This window comes from Pholcus phalangioides, unplaced genomic scaffold, assembly GCF_987345545.1.
Source record: "Pholcus phalangioides strain wild (caught in Gottingen) unplaced genomic scaffold, Ppha-v1.0 ptg000036l_1, whole genome shotgun sequence".
Classification (NCBI taxonomy): domain Eukaryota; kingdom Metazoa; phylum Arthropoda; class Arachnida; order Araneae; family Pholcidae; genus Pholcus; species Pholcus phalangioides.
The window spans coordinates 922,627-935,273 of NW_028301623.1; the positions used below are offsets into that span (position 1 = coordinate 922,627).

The 12,647-nt window shown below is 37.3% G+C and overlaps 4 non-coding genes across 4 annotated transcripts; all 4 read left to right on the forward strand.

Moving 5' to 3' along the window:
- Window positions 1–731: 731 nt before the first annotated feature.
- On the forward strand, window positions 732–847 carry LOC149065983 (U5 spliceosomal RNA). The gene has a single exon (XR_016195560.1). It is a non-coding gene; the product is annotated as a U5 spliceosomal RNA (small nuclear RNA).
- A 3,391-nt stretch (window positions 848–4,238) lies between these two features.
- Window positions 4,239–4,354, forward strand: LOC149065984 (U5 spliceosomal RNA). The gene has a single exon (XR_016195561.1). It is a non-coding gene; the product is annotated as a U5 spliceosomal RNA (small nuclear RNA).
- Window positions 4,355–7,637: 3,283 nt separating this feature from the next.
- LOC149065985 (U5 spliceosomal RNA) lies at window positions 7,638–7,753 on the forward strand. Its single transcript, XR_016195562.1, has one exon. It is a non-coding gene; the product is annotated as a U5 spliceosomal RNA (small nuclear RNA).
- Window positions 7,754–11,036: 3,283 nt separating this feature from the next.
- On the forward strand, window positions 11,037–11,152 carry LOC149065986 (U5 spliceosomal RNA). Its single transcript, XR_016195563.1, has one exon. It is a non-coding gene; the product is annotated as a U5 spliceosomal RNA (small nuclear RNA).
- Window positions 11,153–12,647: the final 1,495 nt, after the last annotated feature.

The following is a 12,647-nucleotide window of genomic DNA, read 5'->3' on the forward strand; positions in this document are numbered from 1 at the left end:
AATCAAGTAGAGCCTTGCACTTGGTCAATGGAGATTGCATCATTGCCGGGCTCCTTATTGTGAGGAAAAGTGAAATAAAATCAGCGTCAATGAAATGACACTGATCTGAAATGCGAAAAAAGAACAAATATTCTCTGAGAACTCAAAGAGAACAAATATCTTTCGAGTACCGCTAGGGAGGCGGCATAGAAACCTCCCAGCGAAGAAACTAAAATGCACAAAGGCAGGCACAGGAACCGTTCCCCATGGGGGAAAATGGACCAACGTGCTAACGCTCGATATCTGTGGACACAGTGAATAACAAACGCACATGAACTGTGCTGGCTGCGTTGAAAAACTGTGTCAACGCAAGAATAAAATGTGCCTGGACCGAGACCACCTCACGAAACTCTCCCCCCAAATCAGCCCAACAAATGGCGCTGACACCTACCTTCTCTGACGAAAAGCATGACCATTTATAGTGCATAATTATAGTGACTCATGATAATTCTCTTTCAGTTGTGGATATGGCATTTTGCCTGAAGTAATCTGTTAAACGAGCTTAGAGTCCCGATTTTGACCTAAATTTCTACACATACAGCTCTACACACTATTCATCACACACACTTTTACACAACAAAATAGGCCAAGTACTTCTTGTGCCCACTGCTAAGACCGGTAGAACGGCCATCAAAAATTGTGCCGCGGGACCGGCGAATCAAGTTCCATTCAGCTCAGCTCAGCAAGTGCGTATGCTCTGGCTTCTCTTCAACCTTCGAGCTAATCTTTCGCCTTTTACTAAAGATTACCGTGGAGAGGAGCAACATAAATGAGCTTAAGGAAATTTTTGGGACCCCGAGAGGGGTTTATTATTGTTCATGTAGTGAAGTGGTGGGTCCGCGCCAGACCTATCTAGAGAAAGGCGTCATAGTTGCTATGGAAAAACAGGTCGCGAATTCCATATTTTGTCAGGTGCTCGCTCTTCTATCATTTTCGTCTTATTTTAAATTTCATCCTTAAATTTTATTTAATTTTCAAAAGGCCCTTCTAAGGGTCAAATTTCTTTCTTGAGCCGGTATTACGCTATAAAAGTTTGACGAAAGTCTTTTATAAAACTTGAAGAATGTTAGCACATCTGTTACATTCAAGCCAACTTAGCTAATCCGCCAATTGGTTGCATTTATCAAGTTTTATAAACGAACTTTTATCAACTTTTTATAGTGTAATGCCGGATTTGAAGTTATATTTGTTATTTTTTTTCATCTCGTTGCTTTTTTGTCGAGTTTTTAATCGTTACCTTTGTTGATTTTTTTGACGTTATTTGATATGGCGAGTGGTGGAGCATCGAGTTGCTTCTTAGGATGTGAAAGAAGTTCAAGAACTGAATGGGCTCATTTCTTTCGCTTTCCGAAAGACAGCAGGTTAGCTTCAATTTCGGCCGGTAAAAGGTTGACCAAAGCTGGTTTTAAGACATGATATTTACCGTAGTGTGTGTGTGTGGAGGACCTAGCCTTGAAAGTGGAGTGTCAATCAAAATAGACATGGGCGTGGCTAAGCCAAGGTGCTCGCGCTTATTTCGCCTCTCACACTACAGTTTTTATTGCGCCTACCTTCAATGCATTGTGGGAACGCTTACTCTTTAACCAGCTTTGGTTCACCCCTCCTAAGCTGGCAATTTGACTTTTTTAATGGAGGCTTGGAACCTTATAAACTCCCTTCATTTTTTATATCAGTTATATTTTTGAACAATTTTTTCTTTATGGCCTTTTTATTTTTCTCTTTCAGTGGAACGGTTCTTAATGTTTTGTGTTCCAAGGAAAATAAATTTCACGGACCCTCTCCCGTGCCTATGAAATGAAGGCCACGAACTCCTTTAAAAAATTATACTCTGTATAGCAATGTAAAAACAATGAGTCAATTGTTTTTTCATACAAGCTCACGGCCCGCCGAAGTCTCTCTGAGGACCCCAAAGTAAGAGAAACACTGCAATGGGGGATAGGGTATCAAAGATCCCTGGTTTCAAAATTTAAGGAAGCAAAGCACAAAATAATGGTTGTAAAAAATATTATGGGACTATGAAGTTTCACTGAGGGAAATTAGGATTTCAGAGATGCTTTGACGGGGCATGGCCTAAGAAAGGTCGGGAACCACTGCGTCAGAGCCTCCACACATAGCTCCGCCATGGTTCTTCATTAGTCCTCACTTCTCAAGTAAATCAGTTCCACAGGCCGCCAACAGTATTTTTTCCCCCAAACTTTTTTTCCGTTCTTTGAATTTGAAGATCTCAACGAATCTTGCACTTATAAACGATGATTTTTTTGTCATCGGGAGAGACAGGGCAATAATATTTCTCATTGGCTTTTTTAAGCACAAAGTCTGCGTTTGAAAAGTAAATTTTTTTCATTTTAAATAACTATACAACCCCTTTGAACGATCGGTGATCGTTTTTAATTATTTATTTCTTTTTTTATCAATTAATCTCATTATTAGTTTTGTAAACTGGCAATAGTGAGTCGAATTCTAACCGTCGTGGTGACAAGTCGTACAACATGCATTTTGCTCGCGTATGTTTTGTGTACCAAATAAATATATTTGGCGTGGTATGTCGGTTCGTAATTGTGAGCAAGTGGCCGCGAAGCAAAGCTCCAAGAAATCAGCAGCCGTAAATAGTGAAGCGCCACCCTTGCAACATGAATGATGCATACGAGTTCTACACGCTATTTGGATATTTTCTTTAATTCAAAGTATGCCTCTAGGAACAACGTAAAATGGTCAATAGAGCCTGGGCTGTACACGGTATGAAATGAAATGATTCGCCAGTAAAATGCGTTGGGTACTGGAAAGTGGCAAACTGTAGGTACTAGTAGCCATGCACCCTTTTTAGATACGGTGTATATAAGTTGTAATATAGATTTGGTATATAGGCTTATGTATATCAGCTATATGGCTGAGAAGCAGTAAGTCTTTCGTCTTAGCTAAATGGCCGAGAAGCGACAATTTACTTGTCTCAGCCAAATGGCCTAGAAGTGACAATTTATATATCTTAGCCAAATGGTCGAGAAGCGACAATTTATTTATCTCAGCCACATGGCTGAGAAGTGACAATTTATTTATCTTAGTCAAATGGCCGAGATGCGACAGTTTATTTATCTTAGCCAAATGGCCGAGAAATGTCAAGTTATTCCGATTGGCCAAACTGCCGGGAAGCGGATTCACCTTAGCTATACGGCAGACAGTGGTAAGTGATTTATATCAGCTATATGGCTGAGAAGCCGTAAGTCTTTCATCTTAGCCAAATGGCCGAGAAGCGGCAATTTATATATCTCAGCCAAATGGGCGAGCAACAATTTGTCATTTATCTTAGCCAAATGCCAGAGAACCGACAATTTATTTATCTCAGCCAAATGGCCGAGAAGTGACAATTTTTTCATTTTATCCTCCTAAATACGGATTATCACTAAATTTTCCCAAAAAATTGTAATTTATTGTTTTAAATGCAATTTGCTAATTACTGCTGCAGTTGCTGAAGGGCGTGGAAATAAAGGGCCGCTGGTACAAATCTCAATAAACAAAAATATATTTCACGAAAAAAATATTCAAATGATCATTGACCATGTTTCGTTGAGAAAAATACGGTAAACCGGTATCTTTTATAAACGAATACGTTAAATTCGAGACATCACCCATTGTCATCAAAAACATTGTTAGAAGTAAGTAACCGTAATAAAAATTTTTAAAAAAAACATGTCAAACGTGACGTTAAATATGCGAGATGAATATTTATAATTTTTGCCATAATTATCATATAATTTATATTATGAAAACACTTTGTATTCGCGATTATATTACAAATTCAAATAAGTATCATTGAAAAAAAATGGGACAAATTTGTGGAATTACAGGAATATCTCTTAATACGAGACACAAGTGGTGCGTCATATTGTTTCAGACGTTTTACTGGTGCTTGTTTCCAGAAAGTTGAGAGACACTATTCTATACTTATTTCATATTCAAAACGATGTTTTCAATATGAATGTGCTGCCATCTAGGGAGAAGATGCTAGGCACATGTTCTTGATGAAACAAATAATTATAACATTTTTCAACAAAAAAGCAAAGATTTTATCCAGAAAACATGTAAAAAAACATAGACAATAAATAAAAATATTATAGTTATTTCCGTTTATGCAAAAATATATTGACGGTTAAACTTTTCTTCAGGCAACAATATTGATATAATTTCTCAAATCATAAATGCGTATGCTCTGGCTTCTCTTCAACCTTCGAGCTAATCTTTCGCCTTTTACTAAAGATTACCGTGGAGAGGAGCAACATAAATGAGCTTAAGGAAATTTTTGGGACCCCGAGAGGGGTTTATTATTGTTCATGTAGTGAAGTGGTGGGTCCGCGCCAGACCTATCTAGAGTAAGGCGTCATAGTTGCTATGGAAAAACAGGTCGCGAATTCCATATTTTGTCAGGTGCTCGCTCTTCTATCATTTTCGTCTTATTTTAAATTTCATCCTTTAATTTTATTTAATTTTCAAAAGGCCCTTCTAAGGATCAAATTTCTTTCTTGAGCCGGTATTACGCTATAAAAGTTTGACGAAAGTCTTTTATAAAACTTGAAGAATGTTAGCACATCTGTTACATTCAAGCCAACTTAGCTAATCCGCCAATTGGTTGCATTTATCAAGTTTTATAAACGAACTTTTATCAACTTTTTATAGTGTAATGCCGGATTTGAAGTTATATTTGTTATTTTTTTTCATCTCGTTGCTTTTTTGTCGAGTTTTTAATCGTTACCTTTGTTGATTTTTTTGACGTTATTTGATATGGCGAGTGGTGGAGCATCGAGTTGCTTCTTAGGATGTGAAAGAAGTTCAAGAACTGAATGGGCTCATTTCTTTCGCTTTCCGAAAGACAGCAGGTTAGCTTCAATTTCGGCCGGTAAAAGGTTGACCAAAGCTGGTTTTAAGACATGATATTTACCGTAGTGTGTGTGTGTGGAGGACCTAGCCTTGAAAGTGGAGTGTCAATCAAAATAGACATGGGCGTGGCTAAGCCAAGGTGCTCGCGCTTATTTCGCCTCTCACACTACAGTTTTTATTGCGCCTACCTTCAATGCATTGTGGGAACGCTTACTCTTTAACCAGCTTTGGTTCACCCCTCCTAAGCTGGCAATTTGACTTTTTTAATGGAGGCTTGGAACCTTATAAACTCCCTTCATTTTTTATATCAGTTATATTTTTGAACAATTTTTTCTTTATGGCCTTTTTATTTTTCTCTTTCAGTGGAACGGTTCTTAATGTTTTGTGTTCCAAGGAAAATAAATTTCACGGACCCTCTCCCGTGCCTATGAAATGAAGGCCACGAACTCCTTTAAAAAATTATACTCTGTATAGCAATGTAAAAACAATGAGTCAATTGTTTTTTCATACAAGCTCACGGCCCGCCGAAGTCTCTCTGAGGACCCCAAAGTAAGAGAAACACTGCAATGGGGGATAGGGTATCAAAGATCCCTGGTTTCAAAATTTAAGGAAGCAAAGCACAAAATAATGGTTGTAAAAAATATTATGGGACTATGAAGTTTCACTGAGGGAAATTAGGATTTCAGAGATGCTTTGACGGGGCATGGCCTAAGAAAGGTCGGGAACCACTGCGTCAGAGCCTCCACACATAGCTCCGCCATGGTTCTTCATTAGTCCTCACTTCTCAAGTAAATCAGTTCCACAGGCCGCCAACAGTATTTTTTCCCCCAAACTTTTTTTCCGTTCTTTGAATTTGAAGATCTCAACGAATCTTGCACTTATAAACGATGATTTTTTTGTCATCGGGAGAGACAGGGCAATAATATTTCTCATTGGCTTTTTTAAGCACAAAGTCTGCGTTTGAAAAGTAAATTTTTTTCATTTTAAATAACTATACAACCCCTTTGAACGATCGGTGATCGTTTTTAATTATTTATTTCTTTTTTTATCAATTAATCTCATTATTAGTTTTGTAAACTGGCAATAGTGAGTCGAATTCTAACCGTCGTGGTGACAAGTCGTACAACATGCATTTTGCTCGCGTATGTTTTGTGTACCAAATAAATATATTTGGCGTGGTATGTCGGTTCGTAATTGTGAGCAAGTGGCCGCGAAGCAAAGCTCCAAGAAATCAGCAGCCGTAAATAGTGAAGCGCCACCCTTGCAACATGAATGATGCATACGAGTTCTACACGCTATTTGGATATTTTCTTTAATTCAAAGTATGCCTCTAGGAACAACGTAAAATGGTCAATAGAGCCTGGGCTGTACACGGTATGAAATGAAATGGTTCGCCAGTAAAATGCGTTGGGTACTGGAAAGTGGCAAACTGTAGGTACTAGTAGCCATGCACCCTTTTTAGATACGGTGTATATAAGTTGTAATATAGATTTGGTATATAGGCTTATGTATATCAGCTATATGGCTGAGAAGCGACAATTTACTTGTCTCAGCCAAATGGCTGAGAAGTGACAATTTATTTATCTTAGTCAAATGGCCGAGATGCGACAGTTTATTTATCTTAGCCAAATGGCCGAGAAATGTCAAGTTATTCCGATTGGCCAAACTGCCGGGAAGCGGATTCACCTTAGCTATACGGCAGACAGTGGTAAGTGATTTATATCAGCTATATGGCTGAGAAGCCGTAAGTCTTTCATCTTAGCCAAATGGCCGAGAAGCGGCAATTTATATATCTCAGCCAAATGGGCGAGCAACAATTTGTCATTTATCTTAGCCAAATGCCAGAGAACCGACAATTTATTTATCTCAGCCAAATGGCCGAGAAGTGACAATTTTTTCATTTTATCCCCCTAAATACGGATTATCACTAAATTTTCCCAAAAAATTGTAATTTATTGTTTTAAATGCAATTTGATAATTACTGCTGCAGTTGCTGAAGGGCGTGGAAATAAAGGGCCGCTGGTACAAATCTCAATAAACAAAAATATATTTCACGAAAAAAATATTCAAATGATCATTGACCATGTTTCGTTGAGAAAAATACGGTAAACCGGTATCTTTTATAAACGAATACGTTAAATTCGAGACATCACCCATTGTCATCAAAAACATTGTTAGAAGTAAGTAACCGTAATAAAAATTTAAAAAAAAAACATGTCAAACGTGACGTTAAATATGCGAGATGAATATTTATAATTTTTGCCATAATTATCATATAATTTATATTATGAAAACACTTTGTATTCGCGATTATATTACAAATTCAAATAAGTATCATTGAAAAAAAATGGGACAAATTTGTGGAATTACAGGAATATCTCTTAATACGAGACACAAGTGGTGCGTCATATTGTTTCAGACGTTTTACTGGTGCTTGTTTCCAGAAAGTTGAGAGACACTATTCTATACTTATTTCATATTCAAAACGATGTTTTCAATATGAATGTGCTGCCATCTAGGGAGAAGATGCTAGGCACATGTTCTTGATGAAACAAATAATTATAACATTTTTCAACAAAAAAGCAAAGATTTTATCCAGAAAACATGTAAAAAAACATAGACAATAAATAAAAATATTATAGTTATTTCCGTTTATGCAAAAATATATTGACGGTTAAACTTTTCTTCAGGCAACAATATTGATATAATTTCTCAAATCATAAATGCGTATGCTCTGGCTTCTCTTCAACCTTCGAGCTAATCTTTCGCCTTTTACTAAAGATTACCGTGGAGAGGAGCAACATAAATGAGCTTAAGGAAATTTTTGGGACCCCGAGAGGGGTTTATTATTGTTCATGTAGTGAAGTGGTGGGTCCGCGCCAGACCTATCTAGAGAAAGGCGTCATAGTTGCTATGGAAAAACAGGTCGCGAATTCCATATTTTGTCAGGTGCTCGCTCTTCTATCATTTTCGTCTTATTTTAAATTTCATCCTTAAATTTTATTTAATTTTCAAAAGGCCCTTCTAAGGATCAAATTTCTTTCTTGAGCCGGTATTACGCTATAAAAGTTTGACGAAAGTCTTTTATAAAACTTGAAGAATGTTAGCACATCTGTTACATTCAAGCCAACTTAGCTAATCCGCCAATTGGTTGCATTTATCAAGTTTTATAAACGAACTTTTATCAACTTTTTATAGTGTAATGCCGGATTTGAAGTTATATTTGTTATTTTTTTTCATCTCGTTGCTTTTTTGTCGAGTTTTTAATCGTTACCTTTGTTGATTTTTTTGACGTTATTTGATATGGCGAGTGGTGGAGCATCGAGTTGCTTCTTAGGATGTGAAAGAAGTTCAAGAACTGAATGGGCTCATTTCTTTCGCTTTCCGAAAGACAGCAGGTTAGCTTCAATTTCGGCCGGTAAAAGGTTGACCAAAGCTGGTTTTAAGACATGATATTTACCGTAGTGTGTGTGTGTGGAGGACCTAGCCTTGAAAGTGGAGTGTCAATCAAAATAGACATGGGCGTGGCTAAGCCAAGGTGCTCGCGCTTATTTCGCCTCTCACACTACAGTTTTTATTGCGCCTACCTTCAATGCATTGTGGGAACGCTTACTCTTTAACCAGCTTTGGTTCACCCCTCCTAAGCTGGCAATTTGACTTTTTTAATGGAGGCTTGGAACCTTATAAACTCCCTTCATTTTTTATATCAGTTATATTTTTGAACAATTTTTTCTTTATGGCCTTTTTATTTTTCTCTTTCAGTGGAACGGTTCTTAATGTTTTGTGTTCCAAGGAAAATAAATTTCACGGACCCTCTCCCGTGCCTATGAAATGAAGGCCACGAACTCCTTTAAAAAATTATACTCTGTATAGCAATGTAAAAACAATGAGTCAATTGTTTTTTCATACAAGCTCACGGCCCGCCGAAGTCTCTCTGAGGACCCCAAAGTAAGAGAAACACTGCAATGGGGGATAGGGTATCAAAGATCCCTGGTTTCAAAATTTAAGGAAGCAAAGCACAAAATAATGGTTGTAAAAAATATTATGGGACTATGAAGTTTCACTGAGGGAAATTAGGATTTCAGAGATGCTTTGACGGGGCATGGCCTAAGAAAGGTCGGGAACCACTGCGTCAGAGCCTCCACACATAGCTCCGCCATGGTTCTTCATTAGTCCTCACTTCTCAAGTAAATCAGTTCCACAGGCCGCCAACAGTATTTTTTCCCCCAAACTTTTTTTCCGTTCTTTGAATTTGAAGATCTCAACGAATCTTGCACTTATAAACGATGATTTTTTTGTCATCGGGAGAGACAGGGCAATAATATTTCTCATTGGCTTTTTTAAGCACCAAGTCTGCGTTTGAAAAGTAAATTTTTTTCATTTTAAATAACTATACAACCCCTTTGAACGATCGGTGATCGTTTTTAATTATTTATTTCTTTTTTTATCAATTAATCTCATTATTAGTTTTGTAAACTGGCAATAGTGAGTCGAATTCTAACCGTCGTGGTGACAAGTCGTACAACATGCATTTTGCTCGCGTATGTTTTGTGTACCAAATAAATATATTTGGCGTGGTATGTCGGTTCGTAATTGTGAGCAAGTGGCCGCGAAGCAAAGCTCCAAGAAATCAGCAGCCGTAAATAGTGAAGCGCCACCCTTGCAACATGAATGATGCATACGAGTTCTACACGCTATTTGGATATTTTCTTTAATTCAAAGTATGCCTCTAGGAACAACGTAAAATGGTCAATAGAGCCTGGGCTGTACACGGTATGAAATGAAATGGTTCGCCAGTAAAATGCGTTGGGTACTGGAAAGTGGCAAACTGTAGGTACTAGTAGCCATGCACCCTTTTTAGATACGGTGTATATAAGTTGTAATATAGATTTGGTATATAGGCTTATGTATATCAGCTATATGGCTGAGAAGCGACAATTTACTTGTCTCAGCCAAATGGCTGAGAAGTGACAATTTATTTATCTTAGTCAAATGGCCGAGATGCGACAGTTTATTTATCTTAGCCAAATGGCCGAGAAATGTCAAGTTATTCCGATTGGCCAAACTGCCGGGAAGCGGATTCACCTTAGCTATACGGCAGACAGTGGTAAGTGATTTATATCAGCTATATGGCTGAGAAGCCGTAAGTCTTTCATCTTAGCCAAATGGCCGAGAAGCGGCAATTTATATATCTCAGCCAAATGGGCGAGCAACAATTTGTCATTTATCTTAGCCAAATGCCAGAGAACCGACAATTTATTTATCTCAGCCAAATGGCCGAGAAGTGACAATTTTTTCATTTTATCCCCCTAAATACGGATTATCACTAAATTTTCCCAAAAAATTGTAATTTATTGTTTTAAATGCAATTTGATAATTACTGCTGCAGTTGCTGAAGGGCGTGGAAATAAAGGGCCGCTGGTACAAATCTCAATAAACAAAAATATATTTCACGAAAAAAATATTCAAATGATCATTGACCATGTTTCGTTGAGAAAAATACGGTAAACCGGTATCTTTTATAAACGAATACGTTAAATTCGAGACATCACCCATTGTCATCAAAAACATTGTTAGAAGTAAGTAACCGTAATAAAAATTTAAAAAAAAAACATGTCAAACGTGACGTTAAATATGCGAGATGAATATTTATAATTTTTGCCATAATTATCATATAATTTATATTATGAAAACACTTTGTATTCGCGATTATATTACAAATTCAAATAAGTATCATTGAAAAAAAATGGGACAAATTTGTGGAATTACAGGAATATCTCTTAATACGAGACACAAGTGGTGCGTCATATTGTTTCAGACGTTTTACTGGTGCTTGTTTCCAGAAAGTTGAGAGACACTATTCTATACTTATTTCATATTCAAAACGATGTTTTCAATATGAATGTGCTGCCATCTAGGGAGAAGATGCTAGGCACATGTTCTTGATGAAACAAATAATTATAACATTTTTCAACAAAAAAGCAAAGATTTTATCCAGAAAACATGTAAAAAAACATAGACAATAAATAAAAATATTATAGTTATTTCCGTTTATGCAAAAATATATTGACGGTTAAACTTTTCTTCAGGCAACAATATTGATATAATTTCTCAAATCATAAATGCGTATGCTCTGGCTTCTCTTCAACCTTCGAGCTAATCTTTCGCCTTTTACTAAAGATTACCGTGGAGAGGAGCAACATAAATGAGCTTAAGGAAATTTTTGGGACCCCGAGAGGGGTTTATTATTGTTCATGTAGTGAAGTGGTGGGTCCGCGCCAGACCTATCTAGAGAAAGGCGTCATAGTTGCTATGGAAAAACAGGTCGCGAATTCCATATTTTGTCAGGTGCTCGCTCTTCTATCATTTTCGTCTTATTTTAAATTTCATCCTTAAATTTTATTTAATTTTCAAAAGGCCCTTCTAAGGATCAAATTTCTTTCTTGAGCCGGTATTACGCTATAAAAGTTTGACGAAAGTCTTTTATAAAACTTGAAGAATGTTAGCACATCTGTTACATTCAAGCCAACTTAGCTAATCCGCCAATTGGTTGCATTTATCAAGTTTTATAAACGAACTTTTATCAACTTTTTATAGTGTAATGCCGGATTTGAAGTTATATTTGTTATTTTTTTTCATCTCGTTGCTTTTTTGTCGAGTTTTTAATCGTTACCTTTGTTGATTTTTTTGACGTTATTTGATATGGCGAGTGGTGGAGCATCGAGTTGCTTCTTAGGATGTGAAAGAAGTTCAAGAACTGAATGGGCTCATTTCTTTCGCTTTCCGAAAGACAGCAGGTTAGCTTCAATTTCGGCCGGTAAAAGGTTGACCAAAGCTGGTTTTAAGACATGATATTTACCGTAGTGTGTGTGTGTGGAGGACCTAGCCTTGAAAGTGGAGTGTCAATCAAAATAGACATGGGCGTGGCTAAGCCAAGGTGCTCGCGCTTATTTCGCCTCTCACACTACAGTTTTTATTGCGCCTACCTTCAATGCATTGTGGGAACGCTTACTCTTTAACCAGCTTTGGTTCACCCCTCCTAAGCTGGCAATTTGACTTTTTTAATGGAGGCTTGGAACCTTATAAACTCCCTTCATTTTTTATATCAGTTATATTTTTGAACAATTTTTTCTTTATGGCCTTTTTATTTTTCTCTTTCAGTGGAACGGTTCTTAATGTTTTGTGTTCCAAGGAAAATAAATTTCACGGACCCTCTCCCGTGCCTATGAAATGAAGGCCACGAACTCCTTTAAAAAATTATACTCTGTATAGCAATGTAAAAACAATGAGTCAATTGTTTTTTCATACAAGCTCACGGCCCGCCGAAGTCTCTCTGAGGACCCCAAAGTAAGAGAAACACTGCAATGGGGGATAGGGTATCAAAGATCCCTGGTTTCAAAATTTAAGGAAGCAAAGCACAAAATAATGGTTGTAAAAAATATTATGGGACTATGAAGTTTCACTGAGGGAAATTAGGATTTCAGAGATGCTTTGACGGGGCATGGCCTAAGAAAGGTCGGGAACCACTGCGTCAGAGCCTCCACACATAGCTCCGCCATGGTTCTTCATTAGTCCTCACTTCTCAAGTAAATCAGTTCCACAGGCCGCCAACAGTATTTTTTCCCCCAAACTTTTTTTCCGTTCTTTGAATTTGAAGATCTCAACGAATCTTGCACTTATAAACGATGATTTTTTTGTCATCGGGAGAGACAGGGCAATAATATTTCTCATTGGCTTTT